This window comes from Urocitellus parryii, chromosome 6 (genome assembly GCF_045843805.1).
Source record: "Urocitellus parryii isolate mUroPar1 chromosome 6, mUroPar1.hap1, whole genome shotgun sequence".
Classification (NCBI taxonomy): Eukaryota; Metazoa; Chordata; class Mammalia; order Rodentia; family Sciuridae; genus Urocitellus; species Urocitellus parryii.
The window spans coordinates 30,630,690-30,644,733 of record NC_135536.1 but is presented as its reverse complement, the minus strand read 5'-3'; the positions used below and the strand labels follow the sequence as shown (position 1 = coordinate 30,644,733).

Genomic DNA, 14,044 nt, shown 5'->3' with positions numbered 1-14,044 from the left:
TGAACAAGCAAGACATATCAACAACAATATTATGCAAGAATTCAACATCTATAATTGCTCGTTGCTTTTTGGGCTGGGACATGGGATATAAGATGAGGGCCAGACTAGCTGGTGATCAAGTAGCATGTCTGGAGATTGAGGGTGTGTATAAAGGAGCCCCAGGAAGTAGCACTGGTCAGTCAGTGGCCCTAGTGGCACTGGCTGAGAGCAGCTCTCCTGGGCTGTCAGGAGTGAGACCTCCTAGTCTGGTGGATAGCTAATACATACTCTGGAAAGGAGAGCCATTATAGGCAGTGCAAGTGGAGACACCCGTGTCTTTCAAGCTGTGCTCTGCAGAACCCTACTGCACACCCTCAAAGGAGCTTCTTGAGATCCAAACCTGGGACTCACCCCAGATCAACTAAATTAGAATCTCTGCACTGAAGGCCCAGGAATCCATATTTTGATAGCATCCTAGGCACTTTTACTGCACATCCCATAGTTTGCTGCATTCCTTTGCAGAATATGACTGACCATAAATTTGCTACATTTGCCCCATCCTCAGCTCCTCTGTTTGCTGTTTCTCCCTCCAGGAAGAATTCTCCCCCTCTCCCCATTCTGTAACTTGGTGGATCAAGATCTACTTGAGGCTGTCCTCACTTCCTGATCTTTTCCATGAACTCTAATTAGTCTTACCCTATTTTGTACCTCTTTCATGTATGAAGGAAATCTCCTTCATAATTTAATTCCATTAGTTCCTGCCCAGGGCAAGAGAAAACCCAAGTGAAATGCCTTCTTTCTCTGACAAGACCTGTCTCCCAGCCATCCTTTATTCTAAAGTAAGTACTTTTATTTCTTGTCTTCCAAGAAAGAAGAAAGGGTGGGTCTAGAGCTTTGTAAGGGCAGAAAGTCCCCAAGAGCAGATGTCTTCCAGAGAGCACTGTAGAGTCCTTACACAGTCCCCACCATTGTACTGGGCTTCTTTGACTAGACCTCAAGAGACACAGAATTTATTCTGTCACTATTGATTGTCCCATCTACACCCTACATTATTCCCCTCAGCATTAAAATTAATTAACTGAAGATGATATTTCTTTTCCCCCCAACTATATGATAAACTTAAGGGCTGAAGTGTAGTCTTAGGCTTCTTATGTAACTCCTCCACCCTATACCTGTGTTATCTGCCTTTCCTTTTCCTTTGGAGCTGCACCCCCATGGTTTTGTAATAGTTCCTGTAAACCATTTTACGCAACATGGCCCCCAGAGCTCTGGTCCCAGCTGGTTGGTCCAGATCCTTTTCTCACCCAGTAATCTGCAAACTCAGAGAAGTTTGAGTTCAGAATGAACCCAGGAGAGTTTTCCTTATGTGGGCAAGAAAAAAATGGAGGAAACTGTTCTGCAGAGAGAAGAATGCTATACAGCCAGTTTGGTGTTGGGGGCAAATGAGTGAGTGTTTGAATGACATTTTGTTTCTACCCCTGGACATCTATCTTTTGGAATTCAGAATAAAGTTATGCTCTTTATTTTTTAGAACAAAAAATTCTTTTTTTGTATTAAGCTAGTCCTGGAGGCCCCAGGGAAGTCTGGAAAGATAAAGGGCAAGAGAAAAGCAGTTTGTTGAAGACTTCTGGGTGGACAATCCATAGAGTTTAAAGAAATATGCATTAACTCATTTAATTTTCAGAACCACATGTGTTTAAAAATAAATTATCATTATTGTTTCTGTTTTAAAGGTAAGCAACCAAGGCTTAGAAAGGTAAGGTAACTTTTCCCAAAGCCACTTTGCTACTAAGCCTGGAAATGGAGGTTGGACTTGAGGTCAAGTGTATTGGACTCCACCATGATGAACTGCATGTTCACAGGTGGTACAGCAGTGGGGTTAAGTGATGTGTACTTCTGTATCATGAAGCCAGGCTAGGGGGATTTGAAGGAGTCCTTTAAGCCAGTCCTGCATCCTGTAGTCGATTTCATGTACTTGGCAGGGACTGTGACTTGTGCTGCCCTCTAGAGGAAATAGGACCCAAGTAAAGCATAACTGCCCAGCAGCCCAGGGACCTAGAGGCTGGCTGTTCTGAGGTTCTAAGAGGCAGCAGCTGGTTGTGGCAGTCCTGAGTGTTCCACTGCCAATAAGAGCAACTGGTATGTGCTGCCATGCCAAAAGCAATGAGAGATATTCACTCTAGCAATCATAGTCACCATGAGAGCACATCGAGAGGTGTCTGTCAGTGAGAACTGCTCAGAGGACTTAATACCTCTCCATCCTACCAGCCTGATTACAGTCATCCTTGACATCTCAGATGGGGTTATGAAATGAGAGTGATGATAGGAGAAAAGAGAGGTGAGGGGAAGTAGAGATTATACCAAGGGGCCGGGGCAATAGGAAGGCAAAGAGAGGTTCAGGTATTCAGATCACAAGCTCAGGCCTCTGATTCTTGACCAGGAGAAAACAGACCCCTTAAGGAAGGTAATTCATTAGCATACAAACATTTAGTTTGCAGGAATGGGCTCCCAGCCTTCTCTTTTAAAAAATTAAAAGTCTTATCTGAAATTACTTAGTAAAGATGGAATTTGAATTAGAGTATAGCCTGCCTTAAGGTCTTAAAATTTTTTTCAACTCTGTTGGGTAATATTTTCTTTATGTGGCAATAGGATAAACAAAAATTGCAAATTGTGGGGCTGAGGTATAGCTCAGTGGTAGAGCATGTGCTTAGCATGTTTGAGGTCTGGATTCAATTCCCAGCACTGAAAAAGGAGAAGGAGAGGAGAAGGAGGAGGAGGAGGAATAAAGGAGAAGGAATAAAGAAGAGGAGGAGGAATAAAGGAGAAGAAAGAGGGGAAGGAGAGAAGGAGGAGAAGGAGAGGAGGAGGAGAAGAGGAGGAGGAGGAGAGGAGGAGGAGGAGAGGAGGAGGAGGAGGAGAGGAGGAGGAGGAGAGGAGAGGAGAGGAGGAGGAGGAGAGGAGAAGAAAGAGGGGAAGGGGAGGAGGAGGAAGGAAGGAGGAGAAATTACATGTAGTACACCTGGCCACTTCTCATGCCTGGGTAGACTTTCTTATCATAACCCTCGAAATGAAAAGAACAAGTACAAATTAAAAGAGACTTTTAGAGGCTTCATATTTGATCAGTGGTTTTGTAAAATTCAGGATGAGTGCTGAGTTATTGCAGGTCCTAGATATATTTGAACTATCAGAGAATATTCATTCTTTCCCCCTTTCTCTTAAATTAAGGCTATGATGGTTTTGCTATTCCAGTTGAGATCCTTGGTATGCCCACAAACAGAAACACTCAGTACACGTTTCCTACATTCAGGAACAGGCACAGTGTGATTTCTTCTACAGAATCCCATGGTGTTCTCCTTGAATGCCATGAGGCAGCTGCAACTCAAGCACCCCTGCAGCTCCTGGGTTCTTGTGAAAGTCACTTCAACTCTGACTGGCAATGGAACAAGCCAGATGGTCCTGGGAGGCCTCAGCCCACCATATCCAAATCATGAGCAAGTCTTTTTTTCATTTCCAGACATTTAGAGAAGACAAGAGAGTAGAGAGAGGTCTTTTTTCCCACCTTGCTTCCCTAACACCTTCTCTACCAAAGAATCTGAGAGGAATAAAGAGGTAAGTCCTGAAAGGAAATTTCCAGCCTCTAAGAGAATATTCAAGTTATTTAAGACAATGTGAAGAGCTCCCTGAAAGGAACTACTGTTGAAAGGATAAATAAAAATGTTTGAAATGGTTCAGAGAAGATTTATTTAAAACATCATAACGGGAATAACATGTGTTAATGCCTACATAGGAAAAGGTGGGAGGATTGGAGGGCCAGGACTGTTAGTGTTTCTGGGAATTTTATTGAGTTTATGTTTATAAGAAAAATGATCTGAGAACTCAGTTAATGGCCTGAGCAGCTTTATGGAAAATTATTTAAAAGAAGATACTAGGAGAAGGAAAGAAAATTTTCTGATGTGACTTTAATTTAAAAAAATGCAATGTATTAGCAACCAGAATCTACTACTTCTCACATAGATGACTCTAATTCTGAACTTTTCTCCAACCTGTAGATTCCAAAATTTCATGCTTTTCAGTGTTCTGTGCATCCTAACTGCAAATTTTAATGTTTCCACCTTGCTGAAAATACTTCTATAGTTCCCTATTGCCTACAGAATCGGGCCCAAGGTCCTTAATATATTGCACAAAGCCCTTATGACTTGTCATAATTTCTCTCTGATTACATGGATGCCTCTGACCTGGAATGATTACCAACCATCTGCCTTGTATCTTCATTGCTCAAAAAGTTCATAAAGGCTTTTTAAAAAAAAAAAAAAAAAACAAAACAGGAATTGAACCCATGGGGCTTAACCACTGAGATACATCCCCAGGCCTTTTTATTTTTTTTTAAATTTTGAGACAGGTTCTCAATAAGTTGCTGAAAGCCTCCCTAAGTTGCTGAGGCTGGTTTTGAACCTGTGATCCTCCTGCCTCAGCCTCCTGAGTTGCTGTGATTACAGGCATGTGCTACCATAACTGGCTCACAAAGGCTTCTGAATAGCAAGGTGCTTTCTTTCCTTTCTGAGATCAGATGAAGCCAGGTGAGGGTTTTTCTACTGCATCCAGTCGACAGCTCTGATTCTGCTTTGCTGTTAAACTTGATTTATTCATTCCACAAGCATTTCTTCAGTGCTTACCTTGTGTCAGGAACTCTGCTAGACTATAGGGACTTTTAAGAGCAAATAAAACACACGTCCTGATTTCAAAGTTTACACGCCTGAGTAAACTCTGTGTATCAGTTTCCTGTTACTGCTGCAACAAATTACCACATATTTATCAGCTTTAAACAACACAAATTATTATCTAACATTTCTGGAGGTCAGAAGTCTGAAACGGGCTTCACTTGGCTAAAATCAAGATGTCATCAGAGCTACATTCCTTGTGAAGGAGGAGAATCTATTCCTTCTGCCTTTCCAAAAATCTTGGGAGCTGCCTGCCTTCCTTGGCTCATGATCTTTTCCTCCGTTGTCATAACCCGCTGTGCAGCAGCTTCAGCTCTCTTTCTGACTCTATCTCTATAGTCACATCTTCTTCAACTCTGGCCCTCCTCCTTCCTTATGAGAACCTTGATATTACATTAGGTCCAATCCAGGATATCCTCCCTATCTCAAGATTCTTAATTTAATTACCCCTTCAATGTCCCTTTCACCACATGAGATAACAAATTCACAAGTTAGGCGTTCTTGGGAGAGGGGTTATTTTGTTTATCACACTCTTCTAGCCTTTTTTCTTTGTTGCTAAACAGAAGAGCTAGGTGTGGTGGTATTCCTGTACTACCAGCTTCTCAGGATGCTGAGGAAAAAGACTTTCTTGCGCTCAGGACATTGAGGCCAGCCAAGACAACATGGTGAGACCCCCCTCTCAAAATGAGGAACACTGAAACAAACAAAAAGCCCGGGAGCTATTTGTTTATTCAACAAACATGTATTGAGTGTCCATATTGTGCCAGGTATTGTTCTAATTCTAAGTATTGGAAATATAATGGTGAATAAAGTACAGTTCCTGCTCTAAGGGATCTTACATTCTAGATGGAGATAGACAATAAACCAACAACTAAACAGTATGTCAAAAAGTGACTGGACTTTAGAGAAAATTAAAGCCGAGTGGGCACCCTGGGAAGTATGAATTGGAGGTGACTGTTATTTCATAAAGGTGATTATAATAACCAAGGTCCAGATAGGAGGATGGAAGGTGGTCTTGGTGACTCAAAAAGAGGGAATTTAACATAAGGGAAATGTTACACAGGTGAGGGGAAGGCTGAAAAGTTAACTGGGATAATGAGACACCCCAGAATTTTATTTTTTCCTATTGCTGGCAGCCAAACCCAGGGCCTTCTGCTTGCTAGGCCAGCACTCTACCACTGATCTACACCCCAGCCCAACTTAGAGGGTCTTAAAGTCAGGGAGCTACCACCACCCTCCGACAGATGGTGTTACCAGAGTCTTGAAATGGTCCTAACTCAGTGGAAACCTGGGACCATGGAGAAGATGCACCTGCTATTAAGATATTACCTGAGGCAGAGAGAGAGGAGGAAGAAAGCTTAGACTTGCCCCTTGCACCTGTTCAAATTCCTGTCACGTTGAACTCCGCTGAAAACCCCCAATAAGGGAGCCTGGGAAATATGGCCCATGTGGATCAGGCTTCCTGAAAGATACAGTAGGAGAAGGGAAAGCAACAGAAAGTCAGCAGGCAAATGACCAACACAGTTACCTTTGTACAGACTATTTAAAGGATCTCACAGAGTGAGTCATGCAAATTTGTGGGGAAAGAGCTTTCTTGGCAGAGGGATAGGCAAATATAAGGCCTTAAGGCAGGAGAACACCTGGCATATCCAAGGAGCTGCAGGGATGACACTGTGGCTGGTGGAAAGGAGGAGGAGAGACAGGAAGGACACAGGAGCCAGGGAATACAGTACAGTTGAACTTTAGTGTTAGCAGCTTCCAAATCCACAGATTCCCCCAACCAAGGATCAAAAATATCTTTTAAAAATTGTGTCTATATTAGACATGTACAAAAACTGTTTTCTTATCACTGTTCCTTAAACAATATTGTATAACACCTATTTACAGATAATTTACATTATTTTAGGTATTATTAGTAATATAAAGATGATTTAAAGTATACAGGAGGATGTGCATAGGTTATATGCAGGTGCTTCACCATTTTTATATTTAAAAATATGGGAATTTTGTTATCCCTGGCAGGAAGGAGGAGTGGTGGGTCCTGGAACCAGTCCCCTTTCGATACTGACAAACAACTGTACACAGTTCTCTAGGTCCCAATATGAATTTGGGCTTTTTCTTTAAGTGACACGGGAAGCCCTGGATGGTTTTGGGGAGTGAAGTGATATGACATGACTTACTTATGCTCCATACTCTGGATCCTGTGTGTAGGAGAAACTATTGGGATCCAAGGGCGAGAGTAGGAAAACAAGCTAGGGAGACCAATGGGGAGACTGTTGTGATAATCAGGTAAAAAATGTCTTGAATCAGAGAGGTAGAGTGGCAGCACGTGGAAAGCGACTGGATTCTGCACTTTTTGAAGGATGAGAGGATAGAATTTGCTGATGGTTTGGGTGTGGGATGTGAGAGACACAGCGGAGTTAAGATGACTATGAGACCTTTGCTCTGCACAAAATTCTGCATCTCTGCGACGAGGAAGACCTTAACTGGGCTGAGGAAGACTTCAGGAGTGAACTGGTTTGGGGGACACGTAGAGCTCAGTAGGGCACTGGTTCAGGGTGGGGGGAGAATAGTCATCAGGTTTAGTTGTGTGGTGTTTGAGATATAGTGCCCAACCAACTAGAGATGTTGAGTAGGAGACGGAGGTGCAGGTGAGGTTTGTGGAGATGACTGTGGTGTGCATTTGGGTAATCAGCGTATAGATGGTATTTAAAGCCCTCAGAGTGCTGAGATCACTAGGGGGCGAGAAGAGACCACAGAGATAAGAGGTTTAAGGACTGAGGCCTGGATCCTCTTGTGTTTAGAGGTTCAGGACTGAAAGACCTGAAAGACAGGAGAACTCTTCAGTTAGAAGACAAGGGAAGAAAGTGTTTCAGGGATGAGCCTGCTCAATCTTGTCCCTGCTGCCCAAGTACCCAGCCAGGTGAGGATGGCAACTGACCACTGGTCTTAGCAATGAGTAGTCACTAATGCTTCTGAGAAGAACCGTTTCCATGGAGTAGTTGGGGTGAAAACCTGCTCAGAGTGGATTTGGGGCAATGGAAGGAGAAAAATTAAAGACAGGAAATGTGGAAGAGTTTTTTGAAGACTCTAGTTGAAAAGAAGAGCAGGGGCAGATAGAGTGTCCAGGAAATGTCTTATTTTTATCATGGCAGATATGACAGCATGCCTGTAACCTTTAGAAATGATTCAGAAGAGAGAGAAAACTTGCTGATGCAAGACAGAGGGGGGAGGGACGGTTGCTGAATCAATGTCCTTGATTTATAGGAGATGGAACTAGTACACAGAGCAAGAGGTTAGTCTTGGCTAAGAGCACTGAGAGTTTTATCGTAAGTGACAGAAAGTAGAGAAGAATGTGCACAGATAGACACAGGTAGGTTGGTAGATAGAGCGGTGAGGAGGAAGGGTGTGCTCACTTACTTCTAATTACTTCTTTTTTACCAAGGAAAGAAGCAAGGCCATGAGCTGTGAGTAAAAGGCAGAGGTTTAATGAAGGAGGAAAAGGTGCAAAACAGTCCTTTGAAGAGTAGGAGAGTGGACAGGGAAGTGTAATAGCTTCCCTGTAATGCTACGTTTTAAACCTATAAGAACACTATAGGTAGGACACATAGGTAGGAGGATGGGTCAATGAGAATCTCTTGTTCAGATAGAGTTACATGCCATAGGTTTATAATAGTAAAACCTTAAGATTAAAACAACTTTGGATATCATTTAATCTTGGATACATTTGAGGGTACTCTGAATCTTTTTAATGATTCAATGTCATCTTTTAGAATACCAGTTAGTAGTCCCCATAGATGTATAGCCAGTGACAATAAGGTCTGAGGGGTATGATAATAATTTGGATAAACTAGACTTTAACTGTAAAACATGCAAATGTAAACCAGTGTTTCTAACATCCTATATGTTATATATGTATATATAATGTTAGGAATGCTTATGTGTGCATTTATGTATGTGTGTGTATATATATATATATATATATATATATATATATATATATATATATAGTGTGTGTGTGTGTGTGTGTGTGTATTTATATGTATGTATATAATATGTGTACTCTCTAGTTTGGTAGGCTTCTTTGTCAACCTTATTCTGTGTTTGATATATTAGCCTGTTTTGTTGAGCATAAGTGAATAGCCAGAGGAAAATGAAATGTGCTTAATAAACTAAGAAGCAAATGGGGAAGGAATAACACAGTAAGTGGGCAGAAGTTCTCCTCATTAGCAGGAAAAGTTACAGCTCATTTCTGGGTGTGTGGAGAGGACTGAGCAGAGATGAAGAGGGAGGGAGTGGGTAGGTACTGGTTTGAGTTTTAAGCTGTGCTTGGCAAACTCTCTGTTCCCCCTTTCCTTCTTCTGCTGCCCCTTGTCTGCTACTTTGAAGCCTCAGGAAGGCCAGGGAGGATATAGTGGGAGTACCTGACCCAGACAATGTGCAGTTGGAAATTCAGTTTTGGTTGATTTCACTTTTTTATCTCTTTCAGAAACGCTTATGGAATTTCTGCCTCCGGTGAGTGGTCAATAGTAGCCTAGGACCTTGAAAGAGTAGTTTTAGCTCCCTACTAAAATTTCTATTCTTTTCCTAGGCCTGAAGATTAGGGAAATTATCTTTGTAATTTGCTATTGTTGGGTTTTGAAATCCAATACCTATCTCTTGAGTCTCATAAGTAGCCTTGAAAAAGTTAACAGATTTGGCTAGCAGTGGGGTCAATTGTTTCAAAAGCCTGCCTGGGAGTCATAAAACAGGTGGCCTTGAGATTGTGCTTTGTTGGTCCATACAGATTGACCTCTATCCTTTAACAGCAAAACTGTTAAAAGTTAAACGAGCAACAACTAATTTATAATATCAAGCTATGTTATGAACAATTGATCCTTACAACAGATTCATAGGACTGATGGTAATGTTCCATTGTGTTTCTTTGTAAAAAATTAAAAAAATGTGGGGGCTCGGGATGTGGCTCAAGTGGTAGTGTGCTCGGCTAGCATGCATGAAGCACTGGGTTCGACTCCCAGTACCACATAAAAATAAAAAGTAAAGATATTGTGTCCACCTAAAACTAAAAAATAAATATTAAAAAAAAATGTGCTAGTAAACATACCATGTCTTTCCTTCCTTCCTTTCCTCCCTCCCTCCTTCTTTCTTATAGTTATCTTGGTGGAAGTGTGGATGTATTTAGTTTGGATCTTTGGTATGAATTAGCATATTTATTAAATAACAAGAAATCTGTTTTGAGTTAGTGTAAAAACAAATAATGAACAATGGCTTCCCTTTGAAATTACCATAATAAGGTCAATATTTTGTTGTCTTTGTAGTTGAGAAAAGAGAAACTTAAATTATCAACATGTAAAAAATTGTCAACATGTAGATAAACTTAGTGAAAATGACCTACTGCAATATGAAACATTAATTTTTAAATTATTTGATGTAAAAGGAAAATATCTGTTATTTTTTGGAAATTTTTATAAGTCTAAGAGCTACAGAATTTTAAAGCTGTATTAGTCTAACATAGGCCACCCCTAATTTACAGATGGAATCAGAGACGTTATAGAACTTCTCAAAGAAATTCAATTATTAGGAACCAAACTCAAACCCTAGTTTCCTGACTTTATCTAGTGCTTTTATTAAAAAAAAAAAATCATTCTACCACTTAAGTTTCTAACATTAAAAACATTCATGGCCAGAGAATTTAAGCTTGCTAGTGACCTGAAGGTCTTAACTGCCTCATCTCCCTGTTCTTAGGCTCATGTTTTAGTTTCTAGTTCTATGGGAATGAGCTAAATAACAAATTCTCCATATTAATGTATATGGTGGATCCTATTTTCTAATTGAGAAATAATTGAGATATAATTCATCTACTATAGAATCTAGTTTTACTCATCCATTTTGAAATCTAAAGTTTAAGCTTAACTTCTATTCACAGCACTCATTTTTACTTGGGGTAAATATATAAAACCCACACAGAGAAGTTTTTGCAATTAAAAGAAGAAACAGGATGAGACAATTTCATCTTCAACCTTAGGAGCATTTTGAAAAATAGATAAAAAGGAGTCTGAAAATGTTTAAAGATTTTTTAAAAAAAATGCTGTTTCTCTCTGCTTCTTCCCTAGTGAATAGGGATTTTAAGAGACAAAGATGGAGAAAGAAGGGATTAAAATCACTGAAAAAGACATGATGTGAACAGAAATGGGAGGCGAGTTTAACCGAGTTGAAAACTTGACTGTGGTGCAGAAACCTATAAACCCTCCATGGTAGGACAAAAGCAAAGTACTGAGGACACATATGGACTTTTGCCTTAAATTAATACTTCAGACCTCAGTACCTACTATGTTCCAATTCTATGGAGAGGTTGAGAATACAAAGATGAACCAGACAGATCCTCAGGCAGCCCAGTCTGGTGGGTGTGTGTGTGTACATGTGCTAGTTGGAGGGTTGGAGGGAGGAGGATGGTTCAGGGGCTTGTGGGGATGAAATTATATGCAAGGTTGATAAACTATATATGGTGGACATTTGGAAGTACAGATACACGCTAGTTTCTAGTGCTGCAGAACTTTAAAACATTAGTCTCATTTGTCAGATTGGGCCAGATAGCAAGACGCAAGTCTACAGATGCCCTCTCAGATACGTTTTAAAATCTTCCTTCCTCTTCCAGCATTTGCCTTCCTCACCGGCAGGGCGTCGGGCACCGGAGGGGGCAGGTGCAAACTGCACCCACGTTTGCTGCCTCCGCTCTCCGCAGGAGACAGGAATCCAGGGCTTTGCCGTCGTCATGGCAACCAGGAGTTCCGCGGTCCCCTCCCTCCTCCGACTCCTTTCACTTCCCTCCAGGCTGGGCCGAGCTGTCGCTTCTCTCGCGAGATTTGCGCCCAGCTCCGAGCAGCCCCGCGGTGATCTCACCCGAGACTTGGCGGGGAGCGAGGGAGTGAAGGAGGGGAAGGAATGGGGCGGGGAGGCGGGGAGAGGAGGAGGAGGGCGAGCGCAGCGCCGCCACCGCCGGCAACTTTGTGAACGAGTTCAGTGCGTGCGTGAGCGAGTGAGCGAAAAGTCAGTGCGGCGCCGAGTCCCTGGGAGGAGGGTGCCCAGGGAGGGCCAGGTCTGGGCCCCTGGGGCCGCCCCCCAGCCACTCCATCCCTTCCCGCCCCCTGTGGCTCCCTCCCTATTTCCTCCCTCACGAGTCCTCCGGGGCCTTCCAGCCCCCGTCGGCAGTTACCTGTCCCCTCCCCCACTCGTCACGCACCTCCCCTTTCCCTGCTCCCACCTCGGACCTCTGAACCCTGGACGCCCCGCCGCCCTTCAGCTTTTTCTCCCGGGTGCAGGCGAGGGTGGAATGAGGGCTGCTGAGCTTTGGGGGTGGCGCGAACCGGGGCCCGGGCGCCTAGACAATAGTTGATGCCCAGGGACGGGCACCTTCGTCCCCTACTCCTCCCGGAGGGCAGTCCCCGCCGGTTGCTCGCAGCCCTTATTCCGGGTCCCCCTCAGAGCCAGGCTAGAGAGTTGGGCTGGTTTCACCCCCGCCTCCCGGAGAAACCCTAGGCTCGGCGCTCGGCGCCCGCTGTTCTCTGCATAGGAGGCGGCGAGTGAGCGCGCACAGAGTCTGCACGGTTTCTTTTTCTCCCCAGGGAGAGCGCGCGGCGAACGCGCCCGGACGCGCGGCGGCACCCCGAGGCGGGCAGAGCGGTAAGTCGTCCCCGCGTCCCAGGTCCCAGCAGGGAGAGGGGATGCAAGGCTACTGGCAGTCCTCTGTGCTGTCTCTGGCTGAGGATAGGGTCCAGGGCCCGGAACAGGACACTGGGAGGACACTTAAAGTTTGATTTTCTATTTGGTGGCGTGCTGATAGCGCAGCCCGGCGGGGACGAGTCTGGGCTCCATCGCACCCGGCGAGCGCGCACGCACGCACCTCCGAATCCACATCTGCACTACTGCCCGGCAGGCGCCTTTGCGGGAGGCAGGGTGACCTGCGCCCCCGCCGAGTAACTACGCTCACCCTGCCCCTCTGGTCTCCAATGAGCGATCCCTCCCCTTCGGTCACCTGGGTGAGCACTTTTTTCAGGTTGTGTTGGAGAGGACAGGCCGAGTGGTTAATCGTAGGAGAGGGAGAGGTTCAACTCGGGGCCCAAGACTGTTAATTTCCTCTTGGGGTTCTTGGGGGATTGAAATCCAGGGATGCTCTAACCTGCTTTCTTTGGAAAAAGTAAACCGTGAGGGCTGGAGAGGAGTGAGGGTGCTGCATAAAGAAGTTTTCCTCCTCGGCCTTATCTGTTTCCAACTTACGACCTCAAAGGAAATTTGCAAGGTTTTCAAATCGCAGCACGGCATTTTTAGGTAGGCTGGTTGCAGTTTCGTGGGGACTCACCGTGTGGAAAAGAGAGACAAGGGAAATAGTTCACTTTTCAAGGAAGGTGATGTTTTACTGAATTGTTGGCCTTCGTTTTCGAAGGGAAGCATTTGGTAATGGATAGCTCCTAGACTGCATTTACCTTATAGATTTTATTTTTCATGACGGGTAGTTTAGAGGCAGCATTCATTGAAATTCATACTACCTGCTAAACGATTGTATTTCTAAAGTGGAGCCAGTGATGCGATGCAAATTTCAGAGTGAAGGTGTCGACTTTCATCAGGTTCCAGGTCTATCTGGATGAACTGGGGTTGGCGTTTCCTCTATAAAGCAAGCCTTTCATGTTGAAACTCTGACTCAGAGTCTTAAAGCCATTGTTTTTATACTGGTACTCTGTGGGAGTTAAGTGTCAACTTTCTCCCGTCCCCCCACCCCCAATATGGAATGTCTTCCAAGGCAAAGATTCTCTTGATTCTTTTGGAAAAGTACAAGATTAAGTCCTATTGGAATTGCTCTCTGAAGCCAGTTTAGTATTTTCTATAGAATCCTGATTTAACGACTTACATTTTTTCCTTTTTTGAAAGCTGCAATTATGCTACCTTTACCAGGATGGAAAAAAGCTGATGGGATAATTTAGAACAGTGGTAATAGCAGAAGTCTCAGTTAAAAGGTTTAAGTAAAGTAGTTTTATGGTCACTGATGTGTCCAAATATGAGATGACATCCCAGTTATTAACTAGAATATTATTATTATAGCATTTTCCCCATGGAATAAATTATTTATATTAAGACATTAGCAATTAAGAATGCATTTAAAATGACTTGGGTGATGGTTTGCACATAAATGGTTAGGAGCAGGATAAGATTTGGGGGGATGAATGCTTTGATATCACTGACGACTTATTTTCTTTTCTCATTAATGCTTGCTTAAGTACAGAGCTCTTGAAATTGACTATCATTATTAAATTTCTCCAAGTTGATGGAAAGAGCAAGTTTAGCAAGTGGCTGCA

General features: G+C 43.3%; 1 protein-coding gene and 1 pseudogene across 1 annotated transcript in view; both read left to right on the top strand.

The window, feature by feature from the left end:
• The window catches only part of LOC113192513 (glyceraldehyde-3-phosphate dehydrogenase-like), a 43,321-nt pseudogene extending 31,231 nt beyond the window's left edge, over window positions 1-12,090 (top strand).
• Sipa1l1 (signal induced proliferation associated 1 like 1) overlaps window positions 11,672-14,044 on the top strand; it is a 355,392-nt gene continuing 353,019 nt past the window's right edge. Inside the window, exons 1-2 of the mRNA XM_026401335.2 lie at window positions 11,672-11,744; window positions 12,320-12,377. The gene's annotated coding sequence lies outside the window, so the exon portion shown is untranslated. The remainder of the gene's footprint in view (window positions 11,745-12,319; window positions 12,378-14,044) is intronic.